The sequence below is a fragment of the Castanea sativa genome, chromosome 2, assembly GCF_040712315.1.
Source record: "Castanea sativa cultivar Marrone di Chiusa Pesio chromosome 2, ASM4071231v1".
Taxonomy (NCBI): Eukaryota; Viridiplantae; Streptophyta; class Magnoliopsida; order Fagales; family Fagaceae; genus Castanea; species Castanea sativa.
This window is the reverse complement of record NC_134014.1, coordinates 42,563,723-42,585,852: the sequence shown is the minus strand read 5'-3', so window position 1 is coordinate 42,585,852 and position 22,130 is coordinate 42,563,723. Positions and strand designations below refer to the sequence as shown.

Below are 22,130 nucleotides of genomic sequence, written 5' to 3'. Positions count from 1 at the left end.
CATCTGGACATAATGGCTTACGTGCTCTACTGGGTTCGTCTTCCCGTCGTAAGAGTTAAACGGCGACCGCGTGAATCTGTTCCATATAGGGGCTTGCTCAATGTCTCCCGAGAATGGTGATCGAGCAGCTCGGCGCAACGCTCAACGCAACGCTTGGCTCATGGCATCTATGGCGGCATTCCAAGGCCATCGCTCTTTGGGGGAAATTGAACCCATATCTGCATATTCCCATGACCATGAGCGATCCCGGTGACGATGGGAACTGGCTGACGAGACTCGGTTTCGTTTCGACCTCCCACACTGGCCGACCCTACTTAGCGTTCCCCACGACCTCTCCTCTAATGCCTCCCTCTCACTTCCAACTCCAAATCTCTTACCAACCTTCGTAATCACTCAAGTTCCTCGCCTCTCTCATCGACACGCCAACGCTCTGAAGCGCCTGACATTGTCCGATCAGTCTAATACAACTTGTCTCCAAGGCCAGACTGCTTTTCTTCCCGCTCATGTTCCCTATCTTCACGTCTTTTGCCTTCTTTCTCACCAAGTAAATCCCCGAGAAGACCTCCCAAAGCCACTTTCAGCGTAACTCCCAGACTAACCTCTGGACATTTTCTTATTCTGGTCTCAGTAGAACCACAACTTTGTAGAAGATTCTCACAGACGGTGCCAATTGTGCGGGCCAAAAATATGTAGTTAACATTTTTTGGCTCACAATCTATTTGTTTTGTGGGCTTTAAGTTTCCTACTATACGTGATCCTTCACTTTGAGACCCATGCAATCACTTAAGACTCTGTGAGTTCCTCTATTTCTCTAAGGCTCTCTCCCTCTTCTTATGGTAATCTCTTTCTTCTCTCTGTGTTTCTTTATGAAATTGCCAACCCCTGTTTCTTATTCTTTCCTCTTATTTATAGCCTGAGACAAGTAGAAATGTTATGATTATTCTTGACTATTAGTGGGGATGGGGGTCCAATTCTATTGCTTCAAAGTGGTCCTAGTGGAGGTTCCATTAGGGACTATGGCAATGGCATTGGAACTGGTTCTTGCTTCCAGAAGGTTGTTCGGTAGCGATACTTCCCAAGGTAATATTGAACCGCTGGGACCTTATACCCCCGAGAAGTAGCATCCTCGGGAAGGGGGTTTGTCAGGCACTGAGGTATGTTCGGACCGAGGCCGTCGATTGAATCAGGTGTTGTAATTCAAGATGAGGGTCCACAGCCCAACAAGCCTGGGGCCCTGTCTCGCACGTTTCCACGAGACTAGGGTTCAAGGCCTAATGGGCCCAGGGCCTCTCCCCGTACAATATCATTTTACACCTAATCACATTTTTCCTTTTTCTTTTACATTTCATCTTCTTATAAACTATTAAAACAAAATACATGCTTTCAACTTATAATTGTTTATGAATATACCATTATTTACAAGGATGGCTTATTGTCTATGCCACTTAGGCCTTGGCCTAAGGCCCCAATAAGCAAAAACTTATTGTGGGGGCTCGAGGATTGAGGAAGGATATGATGAGTTGTAGTTATCACTATTGAGGGATCATGAGCTCGAAGAGGGGATCTACCCGATGATAGAATGAGAAGAGACAAGAGACTTCTAGGAAGTCCGAGTGAGGAGGATGAGGTGTAGAGAGAGAATCATGGAAAGTAGGCGAAGTCTCTAGTGAGAGTTATCCTACTGCCTTTGCATTAAATGACTGGCAATAGTTTTATCAACTACATTAATGAGAAAGTGACATGAACTGTGAAATTCACAGCTAAGCAGCTCATTCTACCACATTCAATAAAAGTTTAAGGGAACAAGTGTCATAGTGAGAGCCTGGGTAGGTGGAGATGGAGGGCCAAGATGTAAAGGGCTGAGAAGTATATGAGGAAAAGGAACTTCCAGGTGATGAGGGGAGAGAGAAAAAATAAGGGAAAGAGAGAAACCAAAACAAGAGTATTGAGAGAAGAAAGTGAACAGTGTATCATTCCATGTAAGAATTGCCTCCTCGGGCAAGCTTGTGATAAGCCTTATATATACATAAACTTTGATTTGTAGTTGTTCTCTCCCTATTTTTGTCATCGGGCTAAGCCCTCTCCTTTTTTGTTTAACCCACTCTCTTACAAATATCTATTGATTTGGGCCTAGTTGAGCTAAACAATCCTCACAATCTTCACTATTCTAAGTGGGCTTGGGCTATTTGATTTTTGTGTCCTTACACTTACATTTTTATTTCTAGATATATCTTAATTTCAAATTTCTTATAAAAATATTAATTTGAATATTAAAACTTTAAAAATTTTAAAAATATAATAGTAAATTTAGATGAAACTCTCATAAATTAATGAAAATTTCATCAAGAAGAATTAGAAAATTATAAAATAATACAAGAAGAAGTTAACAATGAAAATAATTTAATTACTACATCAATTTTATTGACAAAATTTATTGTAGTTTTTTTTGCAGATTTATTTTTCTTAAAATTAAAATTGATAAAATCCTACTTTCCATCGATTAGGTTAGCCATATAATCAATAAAAAAAGGGGATGTGTTAGCAAAACCAAAATGCAGAAACTTAATTAGTAATTTTGCATCTCTAGAAACATTAAGGATTTATTTATGGTACTAATACAAAATTACTAATCAAATATATATATATATATATACACACACACACACACACACACTAGTCGCTAACCTGTGCGATGAACAGGATAGTTGAATAAAAATTAAAAGTATTTATTTTGCTTAAAGGCCTATGACTTGACTTAAAAAAATGTATAACTTGAAAATAAATGAAAATAAGTAATTTTTTGTTCAATATAATGATTTAGAAAAATTCTTTTTCTTTCATATCATTGGTTTCACATAACACATCTGGGTGTAGGCTATTCTATAATGATGACTTCACATAATACTTAACTACAATTAAATTTACTATCCACCACCAATCTAATCTATATTATCTTGATAGTAGATCTACAAATTGCATTCTCATATCTTCTATCATCTAGAAGGTAATTGGAGTAATGATTGTATGTAATGTATAAATTTTATTCTTTTACAATATAAAATTATTATGATAAATGATTACAATAACTAATATAAAATCTAATGTTCTAGAATTTTTTTGTAATAGAATTTTAAATTTCTTAAAACTTAGTTAATAGAGTTTCTATTTTACCTAAAAGTAAACTATCATAATTAATGAGAATTTAACTATTTTTTGCAAAGAGAAGATAACCATAGGCCCAATTTTTATTTTATAGCATAGGATGTTACAATTAGATCTGTACCATGTGTAATACGTTAGTCTATTATGATAGTTCCAAATAATATCCTAATACCTATATACACGAGTTTTCTTTTTAATGATGTCATAAAGGATGGAGTTTAATAAGTCATTTAAGATCCAACGTATCCAATAAGTCAAAAAAAAAAAAAAATTAATCTCAAAAGTCTTTTAATTGCAAATGTAAGTGCACAATTTGTACCCGGACCCAACCTTGTGATGGATTCAGGCCCAAAAGGCCTTATACAATCAAATTTGTAAAGGGTGGGCTAAAACCTAGGTTTTATAGATATTAGATAACAAATATGGTGGGTTAGATCGCCAATACACGTGCAATGAAATGATTATATGACAGAAACTCTCCTCGGACGTAAGCTGGTGATGACCTGTATTGTTTTTTCTTCTTTCAACAATAGATTATAATTAAAGGTGGTGAGTACAATATTTTTTCTATCTTTTTCTCAATCTCCCTTTTCTCTAATGCCTTTCTTTTCCTTTTATATCTCCTCTTTTCTTCCCTCTATCTTCCACGTATGGATCAAATCAATGATCCAAATCTTCGTCCTATCCACCGCCCTCTGGAAGTCCTCAAATAACAGCTGTAAAGCTGATTTATACTGTTCAGATGTCATTTCCCCATTAATGCGGCCAGAGAGGTAGATGCAAGGTTTTTAATGCGGTGGTAGCAACTTTTTCCCTTGATATTTCTCATACGTTCTTCCTCTCTATAACTGTGTAGAACATATCTTTACCCAACAGACCTTCCAGAATTCTCTCTCCAAACACCATAACATGTCATACGATCTTCACTTGACTTATCTGAGGAGATGTCCCTCCTCAGACAACCCCATCAACCTTTCTAGCAGGAGCTTGCTTGTGGACTTCAAGGCTCTGCTCGGACAGATTTGCACCTCCAAATCAGGCCCAAGGCCCAAATGAGTGTTTTGACCATTCTGCTCCCACAGTAAATTTTTTTAATCATAAAATGGACTCTATCTAAATTCTAAAGGAAAGCATTCGGGATGATCACATCATTGATACCATATCATGATGGTTGCAAATAGCAATATTATTATTCATGATTAATATATGAATAATAAAACTGTGAATTAATAATTTAACAATTCAAATACCAAGTTTAAACTACAACAACACATATATAGAAAACTCCAAATATTGGAACATACTTCTTCTGCCATTTTCATTATTCAATCAAAACCGAAGTTTCAAAAATGATTTCAATTCAATTAAACCCAATACATACATACATATGAAGTAAAGAATTTCAAAAATAAAAACAAAAATCTCTAAAAGGCTCTACCTAATACAATCACTATTAATTTTTTTTTTTTTTCAGATTATTGACCAAAATATCTCTCACATATGTTAACATTAAACCTGATAAGAAAACTTTACATACCAATGAATAACCCACATTGGCTGGGTATCTGAGTCAAAACATAATCATGTTGTTCAAAATCATATATATCAATCAGAGTTCAAACAAATATATATATATATATATATATATATATATATATATATATATATATATATATATCATCCAAAGACAAATATAAAATCATATATTCAGTAATCAAATATATTTGTGATAATCCTTTATTTTTTTTACTTTAAATCAGTAATACAATTGAAATAAATTGTAACAATTATAAACAATTTTCAGTAGTTAAGATAATGTAGTATAAGCAAAATAAAACCAATTAAGATAAGGTCACATACCTCAGCTAATTCACCACAAAATAATTTCTCCCCAACACTTCCTCTAAAATCCTTAGATATCACCTAAAACAATTTTTCAAGTACCATTTACTCAATTAATCAAATAATTTAAGAAAACTTATAACAGTAATATAAGCAAAATAAAACTAATTAAGATAAGGTCACTTACCTCAGCTAGCTTACCACAAAAGAATTTCTCACATCAAAATTCTTAGATATCACCAAAACAATTTTTTATGTACTATTTACTCAATAATTAAATAATTTTAAAAAACTTATAGTAGTACCTGACCAAAAGAAAAATTGCTAAAAAATCTAATATTTTTCTGCTATTATCTCACACCAAAAATTCACATATTCATAATATAAATTTCCTTTACTTTCGGCAACTAATTTTTCCTAGGGATAAGGCCTATACATTACTTATAGAGTCAAAGTCAATTTATAAAGGACCACCACCTAGACCCATCTTCTTCTATACATGTGTTCCTCTCTTTTTTCTCTTTTCTTTTTAAAAATCTCCTGCCACCATTAATTCTCTGTTGAGATGAGGACAAAACCAAGTACAAGGAAGGCACATGGGCATTTACGGGATACATTTATTTTTTTTATTTTATTTCTTCCGTCGGAGAGCATTCACATTAATGATTTTAAAAATTTTAGCATTTAACATTTTAAAAGTTACTTTATTCTATTATATCATCTCATTCTAAAATACATTCAACATCAAAATTTTTTTTTTTTTACCATTTCATTTAAAATAATATAAACTACTCATTAAAATAATAATAATAAAATAAAAACCGCACAAACCACTTCCTCCACCACAGGCATTAAAATAATAATATTTTTTTAAGATTGCAGCTACAGTGAGCTTTCATTTTTAAAAACTCACTATAGCTCAGTTGCTTTTTTTTTTTTTAAGAATGACATGTTTGTTGTAGCTTGTTTTTTTGTGCTTTAGAGGCTAAAATAGGATTATAGCATTTATACACTCTTTGATACAAATGCTTTGATAGCTTGTCGGATTACAAGCCTACACCATGACTTTTCCTATTTACCAAAACCACAATTAGGTAAACTTGTGCAGAACCGAACCCATTAATATTAAGAGTCTATTTAAGATTCGCCTATTTTGTTAAAATTGTAAACTTTTTGCTGAAAGTACTTTTTACTTAAACTCATCATATTACAAGCCTACACCATGACTTTTCCTATTTACCAAAACCACAATTTGGTAAACTTGTGCAGAACTGGACCCATTAACATTAAAGGTTTGTTTGAGATTTGTTTATTTTGTTGAAACTGAAAACTTTTTGCTGAAAATATTGTAGATAAAAGTAAAAGTTAGCTAAAATAGTACAATGGAAGTAGTGCCAAAAAATGCAGTAAGGCTCATAAATAATAGCAAAAATAAGCTGAATCGTAAAATAAATTGGCAAAAATAATTTTTGCCAAACATACATTAAGCCTAAAAATCTGCAGCTTCTTTTTACACTTAACTCCAAGAACCATAATAAATGCAAGAGACGGTACAATAGGGGGCATTGAAAGCGTAGAAGTAGTTTCTTAAACAGGAGAGTGCGGACCGTGGGAGAGTATTATTGCATTTGGCTAGAAGTTTAACTTGTGTTAGGTTTTTTTATTTTATTTTAATTTTTATTTATAAATAGAGAGTGTACAAGGAGTCTAAGGACAGTGGGAGAGTATTGTAGAAAGAAGTGTTTGTTTTATATTTTGTAAGTTTTGTTTTAAAAATAATAATAATAATGCGACAATGTTTGGAGAGATCAACAAGAAAGTCAAATGTTTCGATTTTATATATATACTAGTCGCTAACCCATGCAGTGCATGAGTTTATCTCCTTAAGTTGCTTTTGATATGAAATATGTAAGTTCAAGTACAACATGTTCTTAGCAACAATAAATGCCACCATAAAAAATTTCATACCCAAAGCATTTGTACGTATAATGTAGTTTTAGTTGTTATGAAGAGTTTTTTTAATTTTATTTTAGAAACCATTATAAAGTTGGCTGATAACAATTGTGCAAAATTTTTATAAATTGAAAGTATGAAATGTCTATAGATTAAAAGACGGAAGTTAATAGTACATTTTGCCTTGCGTAGTAACTCATAAAACAAATAATTAAAAGTATAAAATCAAATTTACAAAGTGAATCACACCCTTTGCTAAGGAGACAAATTGAAGCATTCTAACATCTTAATTCACGTGTAGTACATTGCAATATGTTGAGATATTTTTCTTGATGGATTCTCCTCAGATGTTTTTGTACATCCATTTGGAACGTTCACTTTCCACTTCAATTGCTCATCATCTTAATCAAAAACTTTAATTGATACTCTACCCAAGATGAAAATTCCTAAACTTTTTGTTTTCTCAAGCACTAAGATTCATTTACATACGTACATAAATACTTATATAGACAAACTAAATAATAGATTAACCACAAAAATATTTAAGCTCATTTGCTTCTTCTTCTTTTTTTGAGGTAGGTAGATAATGAGGGAGGGAAGTGTGGGGTTTAATCTAATATTAGGGTCCACAAAAATGCTATTATCACCTGAATGCCTGAAATTTTTTATTTTAGTTTTAAAGATTAATGAAACTCTATTTCAGTAAAGAATCAGATTTCTTTTCTGAACTTCCAAGAACACCATCAATCTTAACTTACTGTTAGCCTTGCAGAAACGATAATTGCCAACCTACTTAAATGGGTTTTCAAATGTTAAGTAAACAACTTCATATGGTCCGAGTTCTAAAAGAATACTAGTGCTAGGAGTTGCACAATGCACTGAACAGTCTTTTTTCCTTTTTTAGATAATGCACTAGCCAGGTATTCATACTGATATTTTCAATAGTTAGTTCTTTACTCTATTTTTTTTTTTTTTTTTGGAAAAAGTTTTGTTACAATCATTAGGTATATGTTGTGTAATGAAATTTATTCATCTAACAAAGAAAAATAATATAGATAAAAATGAATTTAGAAACAGTCCAGAGGCAACATCTCAGTTAATACGAAAGGAAAAAAGTTGATTTGTTTAAAGGGAAAAATTGAACTTAGTACTGTTTATTAGGTGTTTTAAGTATTTGTTGTGTAATGAAATCTATTCATCTAACAGAGAGAGAGAGACTCATTAAGCTCGAAGTTCACAATATGTCTCCATAAAACATGTGTAAGATGCTTAAGAGAAGAGATACAGAACTGCCACTGTCAGTCAATAAAGACTATCATGGTTTGTGAGGGCTGGCTAGTTATGGTTAAAATATCAAACGTATATGAATTTTGTGCTCTATTAGGATTTGAGCACAGGATGGTCATTTAGTTGAACCATCATTTACATATTTATGGTATCTAAACAATGTCAACCCAAACCAAGTATCATACACAATAGAAATTAGTTTTGCAAGGGACTGAGACTGACCCGTGTTTTACAACATGCCCCTGCCACACACAGGTGCACACGCATGCAAACACACACATGCATTTGATTATACTCTCGTGGCAAAAGGAGTGATGCTCACCATAGAGACTCAGTTCTCTGATAACCACACTAGTAGTTTAATTCTGTTCAGTCCAGAATATCACATAGCATTCCTAGCTTGCAGCCAATGCAGCACTGCTTTCATGATTGGTTCTCTATATTTTGAGCTCCCTCTAAACAACAGTTTTCCATTTGGAGAACTTTGGGACTCTTTAAGTTATGGACTAAACAGATTAATGCATAAACAACCTCAGCTTAAAGAATAAAATTCCTATATCAAAACCAATAATTATGCAATCAGATTCCAATTTCAGATTCTTTATCGAAACATATTAACAATAAATATGCAAGAAACCATACAAAATAAAGGAGAATACTTGTAAATACCTAGCTATTCTAGTCTCGTAGTTTCTGAATTGTTCAAGCAGTAGGATTTGTGTAGTGTATTAAGAGTTTTATGCAGATGCAGAGAATCCATAGTTCCAAATAACCCAGATAATAAAATGCCAAATCCCTGTAACTGTAAGCAAAACCATAAGAATCCAATTTTCAATCCACATTCAGGAAACATTAATAGAAGAGAACAGATTGAATAAACCTCAATGTAACTACAATTGGAAAAGAACCACACGTGCAGTCATAAACTGCTTTCTAAAGAACAAAAATGCAAGCCTTATAGGAGCATTAAAATAGTTTTGCAACCCCATCAAACAAAACATTACAATTATCCTTTCAAAATTAACAAATCCCAGTAAAAATAAAAACCAAGAAATGCACAAAGGCTTAAAAGAAAAAACTGACCTCTTGACAAAAACCACAAAACTGAAAATACAAACCCACTTTTGAGAAAGCCAAGAACTGTTTGATAAACTGGAACAATTAGGACATATGTCATGAAGAAACTTTCAATTCTCAAACTATTGAATTCATTAAGCAGAAATATAAAAAGCAAAGAAGCTAACATTATCATATTGTTATGAGACGGTAAATTTAGTATTTGTGCACTTAAACAAAAACGTCATGGCTTTCAATAAATTAAGATGCAATCTTTTTAACATCAAATGCGGAAAGGGTCTTTACTGCCCAATCTAGAATACAAATCTGATTTTCTCATATCATGAAATGAATTGAAAACTCAAAAACCTCTGTATGCAGTAAACATACTGTGGGGGGTAAAAGGACCCAAGTGGGCATATGGGCCTTTGGACTGTAGCATGGAGGGCCGACCTGCTCCAGAATTAAACTTTACGAATTGGCCCATACGCCGAGTACCCGAGGGTACAGCCGAGAATGAGCTTCTCCTCGGACAAATCTAAGAGAACTCAAAACTTCATTATGAAGGTCAGGGCATAACTCTAGAAAGACTAATGGTTAAAAGGGGACACCCTGAACCTTCTAGATGCACCAGCGTTAAAGAAAATATCAAGTGCAAATGCTGCCACCTCCGCATTAAAGGCTCTGCACCTACCTCCCTGGCTGCATTAATGGGGAAGTGACCCCTGAACAGTAAGACTGAAGCTTCTAGTCACTGTCCCAAATGTATCAGGGAAGGAAGTATTTAAGGGGGGTGGAGGTCAGAGAAAGGGGGGGATGAGCAAAAAAAGAAAGAAACTAAGAATTGTAACTTCTAAGGAAGAAATATCAATAATACAGAAGTGGTCCTCGGTTTATGTCCGAGGAGGCCTATTTTCAGTTATCCTTTGTTATCTACATGTGTTTGTAACTCTTAGCCCATTATTAAGTTCTCAGCGCTTCTAATCTAGGTTACAAGCCCAAGCTCTACAAATTTTATTGTCTAAGTCTCGTTGGGCCTGAGCCCGTAGTTGTCTTTGGGTCCAGGTGCAATTGTGCTTTTACAATTGGCGCCGTCTGTGGGAAATCTAGTCTGGAAGGAGTTGGGATACTATGGCAGGCTTGGGTTCTCACCATGCAGAGTCACAGGGATCACAACCGGAGGATCTTTTCGAGCGTCTTGAGCGTCGAAGGGATCGTGAGGGAAGTGTCCATACAGAATACCCCAGGGCTAGCCATACTCATGGTGGGGGTTAGCACCACCCATGAAGATGGTGCTAAAGCCATGCAGAAGGAGATTAATTGTTTGAAGAGAAAGTTACGTCGCGCCAGACGCAGGTCTTCACCATCCTCATCTGATCCTTCCTCAGAGGAGGTACGGGGAGGTAGCTACAGCTCAAGGTCATGCTCACCCCCCAGTGCAATGTCCTCTGGTGAGGAGGACGACTAGCCAGCTTGCAGACGCAAGAAGCTTCCTTCTAGGGGCTTAGGTAATGATGCTATGAGTCGGGCGTTGCACCAACTCTCCAAATCTCCATTTTCATGGAGGATTGAGAAGGGGAGGCTTCCCAGGAGGTTTACGCAACCCACCTTTACCATCTACAATGGCCGGACTGATCCGGTGGAGCACGTAAGTCACTTTAACCAGAGGCTGGCGGTGCACTCTCACAACGAGACCCTGATGTGTAAAGTTTTCCCCTCTAGCTTGGGACCTGTTGCTATGAGGTGGTTCAACGGCCTTAAATCGGGGTCTATAGGTTCGTTTGGGGAGCTTACTAGAGCATTCGCTTCGCGGTTCATTACGTGTAGCAAAGTACCTCGGTCATTGGACTCGCTGTTATCTATGACCATGAGGGAAGGGGAGACGTTGAAAGCATACTCCGACCATTACTGGGAGATGTTTAATGAAATAGATGGTGACTTTGATGAGGTGGCGCTCAATACCTTTAAGGTAGGTCTTCCTACTGATCACGATCTGAGAAAGTCTTTGACTAAAAAGCCCGTCCGCAGCGTACGTCGCCTCATGGACCGTATTGACGAGTACAAGAGGGTGGAGGAAGACCAACAGCAAGGAAAGGGTAAGGAGAAGGTTATCCCGCAGGAAAGAAGGGATTTCAGGTCGGACAGGTACCACAATAACAAGCTGAGAAGAGATTATGTTGGGCAGCCCGGCTCAGCAGCACCTCAAGCCGTGAACACTGTGTTTCGAGAACCAGCACATCAGTTGCTGGAAAAAGTTCGTAAGGAGCCCTTCTTCAGGTGGCCTAGCAAGATGGCAGGAGATCCCACAAAGAGGAACCAGAACCTTTTCTGCCAATACCATCAGGATGTGGGCCACACTACCGAGAATTTTCGGACCCTTTGGAACCACTTAGAGCAGCTTGTCAGTGAAGGAAAACTGAAGCAGCACTTGTGCCAACCTAGCGGGCAGGGCAGTCAATCTGGTTCAAACAATCAGAGGAATAATTCATCTCGGCCGGCGTTAGGAACAATTAATGTTATTTTTGCTGCACCTGGCAGGACTGGCTCGGGTCCCACCAGGGTGATGGCAGTTTCACATCCTCAGGCCGAGAGTTGGGCTGCAGGCCGAAGAGGTTGAAGCTAAATTTGCCCGTCTTGGGATTTTCCAATGAGGATAAGGTAGGGACTATCCAACCCCATGACGATGCTCTTGTAGTTACGCTTAGGATAGGGAACTATGATGTGAGGAGGGTGATGATAGATCAGGGCAGCGGTGCAAATATCATGTACCCTGATCTATTTAAGGGGTTAAGATTGAAGCTGGAAGATCTTACTCCTTATGACTCGCCACTTATAAGCTTCGAAGGGAAAGCCGTTGTGCCGAAGGGACAGATCCGTTTGCCCGTTCAATCCGGCTCAGAAACGGTTGAGGTAGATTTCATTGTGGTTGACGCGTACTCTCCATATACAGCCATCCTCGCCAGGCCATGGCTGCACGCTCTTGGAGCTGTCTCCTCTACCTTGCATGTTAAAGTTAAGTTCCCCTCGGGGGAATGTGTTGAAGAGATCCTCGGCAGCCAGTCGGTGGCTAGGCAATGCATATCGGCTGCAGTGCTGCACCAAACGGAAGCCGAATCTTTGGCTCTGATCACCAAAGACTTATAGCAGTTAACAGCTCCTGATGCACCTGGAATGGTGACAGGAGAGGAGGCTCATTGTGAGGAGTTAGAGAAGTTTCTGATAGCCGATGATCCAAAGAGGTTCTTCCAAGTAGGCATATGTTTGCCACACCAGGAGAAGATGGAGTTGTTGGAATTTCTGAAGGACAATATTGATGTTTTTGCATGGGACCCTTATGAGGCTCCAGGCGTAGATCCGAACTTCATTTGTCATCGTTTGAATGTCAACCCTGCCATTGTGCCGAGAAGGCAGCCACCTCGACGTTCTTCCAAAGAGCATGCCGAGGTTGTAAAGGAAGAGGTGCTTAAACTCAAGAGGGCTGGGGCTATTAAAGAAATTTTCTACCCCGAATGGTTGGCGCATACGGTTGTGGTTAAAAAGAAGAATGGAACGTGGAGAGTATGTGTGGACTTCACAAATTTGAACAAGGCCTACCCCAAGGATTCGTTCCCAATATCGCGTATTGATCAACTGGTGGATGCCACTGTCGGACATCCTCGAATGAGTTTTTTGGACGCCTTCCAAGGTTACCATCAGATTCCACTAGCATAGGAAGATCAGGAGAAAACTGCTTTCATTACTCCAATAGGAAACTACCACTATAAGGTCATGCCGTTCGGGTTGAAGAATGCTAGGGCTACCTACCAGAGAATGATGACTAGAATGTTCGAACAACAACTAGGGAAGACCATTGAGGTGTACGTAGATGATATGGTGGTGAAGAGTAACACAATACCCTCGCACGTCAAAGATCTAGCCGACACCTTCCAGGTGCTAAGAAAGTACAAACTGCGCCTTAACACCTCAAAGTGCTCTTTTGGCGTGGGGTCCGGAAAGTTTTTGGGATACATGATTACTCACAGAGGCATAGAGGTGAACCTAGTGCAGGTCAAGGCTATTCAGGATTTGCAGCCGCCTCGGAACCCAAAAGAGATCTAGAAATTGACCGGAATGATTGCCGCATTGAATAGGTTTATCTCTCGGTCAGCTGACCGATGCCGTCATTTCTTCCAATTGTTGAATAAGTGGAAAGGGTTTTAATGGACTGAGGATTGCGTGTTAGCTTTTCAGCAGCTTAAACAATATCTTTCTCGGCCACCCATCTTGTCTTGTCCCGAGGCGGACGAGATCTTGTTTGCTTATCTAGCAGTGGCCGTCCACGCAGTCAGCCTAGTCCTTATAAGGAATGAAAGTGGGGTGCAAAGACTGGTCTACTACGTTAGTAAGTCTTTAAATGAGGCCAAGGTGCGCTATCTGCTCTTGGAGAAAGCGCTTCTGGCCATAGTTCACGCCACGCGTAAGCTTCCTCATTATTTCCAGTCTCACACCGTAGTGGTTCTGACCCAATTGCCTCTCAAGGCAGTGTTACGCAGCGCCGATTACTCTGGTAGGGTGGCAAAGTGGGGGACCATTTTAGGGGCGTTTGACGTTAAATACCAGCCTCGCACCTCGGTGAAGGGCCAGGTCCTCGCTGACTTGGTGGCAGAGTTTACTGAACCATTGCTAGAAGAAACTCTAAAAGAAGCATACTTGGATGGGAAATCAGTTGGTGTGATCACGGCCGCAGTGCCTTCGACTTGGAAAGTATATGTGGATGGGGCTGCTAATCAGAATGGGTCTGGTGTTGGACTTGTTCTAATGTCCCCTGAGGGAATTGTCTTCGAAAAATCTTTGAGATTGGCATTCTTGGCTACTAACAATGAGGCCAAGTATGAAGCAGTCTTGGTGGGCATGCAGATGGTACGTAGGATGGGTGGAAAGGAAATCCATGTGTTCTCGGACTCTCAGTTAGTGGTCGGCCAAGTCATGGGGACCATGTAGGCTAGGGACCCTAGAATGCAGGAATATTTGGCCCAGGTCAAGCGTCAGCAGGCTGAATTTGACTCATTTGTCTTAGCTCATATTTCTAGGAGTGGAAAAACCCATGTAGATTCTTTGGCTACGTTGGCGACGTTCTCGGCTCAGGACCTGCCAAGGGTTATCCTCGTGGAGGATTTGTTGGAGCCAACTTTTACCATTGTCAACACAGTTCACGTTCATCTAATAAGGCCTGGACTTAGTTGGATTGACCCGATTATATCTTTTCTTAAGAATGATACCCTTCTTGAGGACAAATCTAAAGCAGAAAAGATATGTCGAAAGGCGCCACGTTTCTAGTTGTTTGAGGACCAGAAGCTGTACAAACGATCCTTCTCAGGACCGTACTTGTTGTGTGTGCACCTCGAATCAACGGAAGCACTACTAGAGGAACTGCATGAGGGAATTTGTGGAAGCCACACTGGGGGAAGGTCCTTAGCCCATAGAGCTCTGACTCAGGGTTATTGGTGGCCCAATATGCAGAGAGAGGCTCAAGACTATGCTAGAAAATGTGATCAATGCCAGAGGTTCGCCCCTAATATTCATCAACCTGGAGGGGTTCTTAACCCTTTCTCCAGTCCTTGGCCTTTTGCCCAATGGGGATTGGACATAGTGGGGCCATTTCCGAAAGCTGCAAGAAATAAAAGATGGCTTCTTGTGGGAACAGACTATTTCACTAAATAGGTTGAGGCCGAGCCCTTAGCAAATATCAGAGATGTTGATTCCAAGAAGTTTGTCTGAAAAAATATTGTCACTAGATTTGGTGTACCACATACACTTATCTCAGATAATGGCGTTCAATTTGACAGCAAGGCTTTTAGGCAATATTGTGGTGACGTGGGTATCGTAAATAGATACTCCACCCCAGCTTATCCTCAGGGAAATGGGCAAGCCGAGGCCGTTAACAAGGTCATAGTCAGTGGGCTTAAGAAAAGGTTGGACGATGCAAAAGACAGATGGGTAGAAGAGCTCCCTCATGTTCTGTGGATGTATCGGACCACACCGCGCAGGTCCACGGGAGAAACGCCATTCTCTATGACTTATGGAGCCGAGGCGGTGATACCTCTGGAATCCGGTTTTCCCACCCTAAAGACGAGATCTTTTAGCCCGGAGAATAACAATGGACTCCTAGAGAAAGATCTTGATTTACTTGAGGAACGACGCGAGGCAGCTATGGTCCAAATGGCCTATTATCAACAGAAGCTAAAACGGGGATATGATGCTCACGTGAAGCTAAGACTGCTCGCAATTGGTGATCTTGTACTTAGGAAAGTTGTGGGCACTTCAAAGAATCCGGCTTGGGGTAAGTTAGGTCCCAACTGGGAAGGCCCCTATCGCATTGTTTCAGTAGCAGGCATAGGGTCATATCGACTAGTTGACTTAGATGAAAGAATTGTACCACGCTCATGGAATGTAAATAACCTTAGAAGGTATTATTATTAATAAAATGTGCTTTTGTTAGTTAACATTTCAAAGTTATAAGTACCTCTTACATTTGAATTTACAGTTCCTAAGAATCAAACAGAAACTTGGTTAAGTGTAGTCCTCGGACCACAAACCTTGTGGAAATTGATGTCTTGTCATTTGTTAAACAGAACCTTAGTTATGCCGGGTCCTCGGACCTCCTACTTTGGGGAAATTAACATTTGAAGTTACAGTTCTTAAGAATCAAATAGAAACTTGGTTAAGTGTAGTCCTCGGACCACAAACCTTGTGGAAATTGATGTCTTGTCATTTGTTAAACAGAACCTTAGTTATGCCGGGTCCTCGGACCTCCTACTTTGGGGAAATTAACATTTGGAGTTACAGTTCTTAAGAATCAAACAGAAACTTGGTTAAGTGTAGTCCTCGGACCACAAACCTTGTCACTGTTCTTAATATCTTGTCACTGTTCTTACTTTTATCACCTGTTTTGTGGAAATCATTATCTCACCATTCATTAATTTGGATCTCAAGTTCTTCATTTTTTAAGTGTTAAACAAATTTTTGTAAGGAATGGTCTTCGGACCTTACATCCTACTGAAAGCAATATGTCATATTACCACGGTTTTGCTGTCATGTGAGTTGTCTAACTGTGACATTATTTGATGTCTAAATTAAGTTATGCGGCTGTTTTGAAGTCATAGTGGTTTGCATGGTGGAGTCATACTTATTTATTTTGTTTTCCCTTTAACTATTTGTTATTGAAAACTTTCATGGCAAGCACAAAAAGAATAAAGTAAAACGAAGACAACATGAATGAAAGTTGAATAGAAATTTTCTTCATTAATTGTATACAAAGAAGGAGAGTACAAAAAGTTCCTATACTAGGCCCTAAACTAGGGAAGGGGGGTCTTGAGGGGAGCTGCTGCCAGCCTCAGAACTCTTCAATTCTAGCTCAAAGGTGGACAAGGCTTGTTTCCCTTTGTCTGTTGAAGGAATAGGGGGCTCCATGCTTTAGATCTGCTCCTTCTCGGCGCCACTGCACTCGTCCTTCTCTTTATGGGAACCTTCAGGTTCTGTAGGAGTAGGAACGAGCTCTTACACCATAGGAGGAAGGGCAGGAGAGGCAGCAACAGGAGGGTCTTCAATCTCCTGTATGTCTAGGGGAAGCCAGATGTTCTCGTGCTTCCTCAGCTCGAAAGCTTGAGGAACCCCTGCTGCATTCATGGCCTCTCCCCAAACCTGCTGACAGTACTCTCGGCACAAGGCCGCAAAAGCCTCTGTCAGCTCTTCTTGCGTTCTGGCCACCCCCTCCTGATAACTGGCCTTCTTCGCGGCCTCCAGGGTGTGCTTGTGGGCGCGAGCTTCCTCCTTCGCCCGCGTAAGCTCCTTTTCCAAGTCAGAGCGTGCCTGTTGGACTTGGGCAAGCTCATCATCCTTTTGGTGGAGAAGCTTACGCTGCCCCTCCACTTGGCTCTCCATCGTCTTCAAGCTGGCCTTGTCACCATCTCTTTCTCTTTTCAAGTCGGCCAGCTGTGACGTAAGCTTCCTATTTTCTGCTAGGGCCTGGTCTAGGGACCTTTTTGCCTCTTGTCTTAGCTCCTGCTCCATCCCAGCGCGCTTCCGAGAGTCATCCACAAACTTCTCGGCCGCGAAAACCTCTTGGATGGACTGCAAAAATGTTAGGAGGTTAAATGCAGTGAAGTGTTTACAAATAAAAATAGAATAGAAGTGTAAAATGGAACTTACCAGAGCTAAACCCCTCTTTAACGAGAGGAACAGCTGCGGCTGGCCCATCTTCTCCAAGGATTCCATATCCTTGGGCAGCAGAAGAGGATGCTCCAACACCTCGGCTAAGTGGTGGGCGTGGCCCTGTTGGACTGCCCTAATGCTGGAGTGGCAGGGAATTGAGGCGCCGTCCAGCCTCAAGTCAGGAGACCAAGTGGCTGGTGCTCGGCGCACCTCCGCCACGTCCCTAATCTCCCCACTCTCAACTGAGCGGGCGCGCCCTTTGCCCTTATCCAGCTTCTGCTGCTAGGCCGGCGGTGGCTGTTGTTTCAGCTTCTTTGGCTTCTTGCCACCAGCTCCCTCGGCATCCACTTTTCTTTTCTTCTTAGAATCGTCAGTGGGAGGTTTTGGCTCGGCTGGAGGAGGGGTGGTGGCAAGGCAGGGGGAGCTTGGGACCCTCTTGCTCCTTTCTTTGCCACTCAGGCGCCTCTATCAGTCATAAGGTCCTTTAGCTTGTCCATCTCTTCTTCAATGGAACTGTCGTCTGGACGCGCTATCACTAGACCCGCGATCCTAGAGGCCTCGGCTTCTTCTTCTTCCTCGTCGGAAAGGATGATAAACGGGTTTCCGCGAGGTCGGGGGGAGTCCTCGAGCCGAAACTGGTCTATCTCCTCGTCCAATGTGTTCGAGGAAGACACTCGCTCCTCTGGGACAGCAATTGCCTGAGAGTGCAAGACAAGTGGGATGGCCGCGATGGGCTGTGTGTACAATACGGTGTTTGGGGCGTCAGGGATGTCGTGATCGGCCAAAAAGTGAGGTCTGGCTACATTGATTTTCCTGCGCCTTCGGTCACCCGCGATTATTGCGTTCTCGATCTCCTGGAAGTCCGAGGAGACGGGATCGTACCCCAGAATCAAGTGGGCCGCCCTAAGTTGTAAGTCTCTGTTGACGAACACCTCGGAACGTAGCACTCTGTTCAAATCTGCAACGTTGCAGTGGCTCAAGCGAGGGTGTACGTTTTGCTTATCTGCAAAGAAAAACATCCAAATAAACAAACATGGTCAGAGGTACAGAACATATAATAAATTAAAGGTAGACGCTTAAGTAAATACAAATGCACATTCCTAGATGATTTAGGGAGTTATGGGATGGGAAGTTAAATCCTAAGGTGTCGCACCTGGAACTCCCCACTCAACTGGGCAGTGGAGGCCGTCGTGCCAGTTGCCAGAAACGATGAAGTAGTCATCCTTCATGCCTTTATTGGACTTGGGCAAACAGGAGATCAACCTAATTACGCTGGAGCGGGATTTGATGTAGTAACCTACTCCAGTGAGTTTGTGGCACTCGTACATGAAGACGACATCATGCCAGGTGAGGTTCAGACCCATTTGCTCGTTTAGAGCGTCGACGCTACCCAAAACTCTAAAAACGTTTGGGGCGCATTGATCGGGACACAACCGGTGGTTGCAAAGGTACTCCATGGTTACAGGCTTCATTGGGAGGGTCATCCCACCTTCTACGAAGGCTACCATTGGGATGATAACCTCTCCAGCCTTCTTAGAACCGGCCACGGCTTCCGTCGGGCAATATTCTAAACCTACGTCGCTGGGAATACGATACTTGGCTCTAAAGCCTTCCATCCTGGCGGCAGTATCAACTAAACATTTAAACTTTCCCATTAGAAAGGAATAAAAAAACTAAGTTCTAAGAGGGAGAACTGTTATAAGGGGAGCCAAGGACAAGGTCCGAGGAGAAAGGGTTAAGAGAAAAGAAATGAGAACTTACAAATTTCAAGTTGTGCAAATTTCCACGGATTTCTGCGGACAAAAGGTGATTGCTGATGTTTTGATGGGATTAGCCTCTGGAGAAATAAATGAAGGTTCAGGTTCCCGAAGCGTCACGACGTGCGGGAAGCTGCCTCGAAATTGTATTTGTCCCGCCCAAATTTTCGTGGAGTAACAAGGACCATTGGATGCTCATTTTACCGTCGAACGTGGGGGACAAGGTATAACTTACGGTAATAAATGCGCGCGTTTTTGAAAATAAAACCGCTAAGTGGCATCCTCTGAAACGCGAAACGGTCTTCACACGTGTAGTTATTTACAGAACGTGTGGGGAGAGTTTTCGTTGGATCAAAACCCTATTTTTCTCCTCGGATGATGAAAAATAGAGTTTTGAGGGGCTATTGTGGGGGGTAAAAGGACCCAAGTGGGCATATGGGCCTTTGGACTGTAGCATGGAGGGCCGACCTACTCCAGAATTAAACTCTACGAATTGGCCCATACGCCGAGGACCCGAGGGTACAGCCGAGAACGAGCTGCTCCTCGGACAAATCTAAGAGAACTCAAAACTTCATTATGAAGGTCAGGGCATAACTCTGGAAAAATTAATGGTTAAAAGGGGACACCCTGAACCTTCTAGATGCACCAGCGTTAAAGAAAATATCAAGTGCAAAGGCTGCCACCTTCGCATTAAAGGCTCTGCACCTACCTCCCTGGCCGCATTAATGGGAAAGTGACCCCTGAACAGTAAGACTGAAACTTCTAGTCACTGTCCCAAATGTATCAGGGAATGAAGTATTTAAGGGGGGTGGAGGTCAGAGAAAGGGGGGATTAGCAAAAAAAGAAAGAAACTAAGAATTGTAACTTCTAAGGAAGAAATATCAATAATACAGAAGTGGTCCTCGGTTTATGTCCGAGGAGGCCTATTTTCAGTTATCCTTTGTTATCTACATGTGTTTGTAACTCTTAGCCCATTATTAAGTTCTCAGCGCTTCTAATCTAGGTTACAAGCCCAAGCTCTACAAATTTTATTGTCTAAGTCTCGTTGGGCCTGAGCCCGTAGTTGTCTTTGGGTCCAGGTGCAATTGTGCTCTTACACATACCTTGTGAGCCTTATATCAAAACTAAAACCTATACTTGAAATTTACCTCAATTTTGGACCCCTAAAGTCACCAATAAATAGATAAGAAAAAAAATTTTATGCAAGAATGAATGAAAATGATATAAGAATTTAAATTGTTTAGCATATTTTTAGTATACTTCCAAATACATGTAACCAAATCTAATTCACCTTATTCAACCCAATGAAAATAAAATTTGAGAAGTTTTGCAATTTCTTTTTTGCTGAATGTAAGTTCCAAGTTTTTCTAATTTAGAAAGGTATATATTTTTAACAATGGTCTAGAATTCATAGTAAATGACCTACTATTAAAAACGCCTCTTCCTCTTTGCCTTAATCTATTCAAAACTGAAATTTTAATTTGAAACCAAAGCTTGTCAATAAAAGAACTACAACTACAAAGAATTAATGTTTTCAAGCAAATCTGTCAATCATACTTTATATGTTCTACCTTTTAAAATTTTTTCCCCTTCTAATAATACCATTACCAACTCTCACATGTTATAGAAAGCTAATCAGTAAACTGTTAACATGTACCAACTATTAGTATAACGATTAGTCCAATCATTACACAACCAAATATCTAAAAATGGTATCAAAAGCTTATCGTAAAAATAATTAGAAAGACACATTCTTTATCAATTTGTCAAGTTCCACAGCCATTTATATATGGTCATGTGATTGATAAGGGATCATCGGTAAGAAGGAAACTACATTTTAAATTATAATCAGTCATGAATGATTCAGTTCCAGGACAATGTTAAAAAAAGAATTTGTTTTTGGCAACTTATGAAGTGTAATTCATGAACTTAAGGTTCTGACCTTTACAATGAGTTAGATCAAGACAACCTCATGCATTGTCTTCAAGAAATAGACCAACACCCAAAATTGCATTCTGCAGCAAAAACAGTAGGCTAGACATGTAGTTTACACGAATTAAATCAAGAATAAGAATAACCTGTCTCTTCTTTTTAGGGGCTGCTAAAAACTACTGTAACATGCACATGGTTTGTAATCCTATTTTCCAACTTACAAACCCCAAAGGTGTGCCAATATTCATGGTTTTCATACCAGTGCCACATATTTCCTTGTTTGATTATGTTGGAATCTAAGAATTTCCCAAAAGCAGAAAAACTGCTGCAAACCAACTAAGCCAAGAATTCAATTACAACTAAAACCTAACACACAAAAATTAAACACTTGTGGTCAATTGGATTTTGTGAATCCAACGAAAGGCCAATATTTATATCAAGATGGGGAAAAGAAAAGATTGAATCAAAGGATTATGCACCACCTGTCTACGAGAAATTTCCTCAAACACATGACATGCAACATTTTTCAGAGTCCTCCAATCATACCATTCTTTTTCTCATCTTTCTAACTCCCTCAAACCAATTCCAAATTTTAAACCTTAATCAAAACCAAATTTAGGCTAGATGCCTAAATCAAAACTAAGCAGTCCATATCAAATTTTTTGTGCGTAAGAAAATACATTTACCGATGTGGTGACGGCAGTATAACGGTGGTGGGATGCCGACTGAAAGTGGGTGTTGGCTTAAAAATATTGGCAGCCCTCAGACTTCTCTCTCCAGCTCTCTATTTCTTCTCAAAGTGCCTTGTGAATATTTTGCTTTGAGGCTTTGCTTGCAAATAGGGAAAAAATTGTGTTGCAACTTGCAAGAAATAAAGTACAGAGTGCAGGAGAAGGGGATAAAATACAGAGGCTGGGAGAAGAAAGGAATATGTAATGGGCAAAATTTGCC

At 39.9% G+C, this 22,130-nt stretch overlaps 1 long non-coding RNA gene across 3 annotated transcripts; it reads right to left on the bottom strand.

The window, feature by feature from the left end:
- Positions 1–8,826: 8,826 nt before the first annotated feature.
- Positions 8,827–22,130, bottom strand: LOC142624048 (uncharacterized). 3 transcript variants are annotated; one of them, XR_012842266.1, is made up of 3 exons: positions 21,866–22,130; positions 21,190–21,262; positions 8,827–9,384 (listed from the first exon to the last, which is right to left on the bottom strand). It is a non-coding gene; the product is annotated as an uncharacterized LOC142624048 (long non-coding RNA). The 3 variants fall into 3 exon arrangements; XR_012842268.1 differs by having other exon boundaries at positions 8,827–9,046; XR_012842267.1 differs by having other exon boundaries at positions 8,827–9,046; positions 21,190–22,130.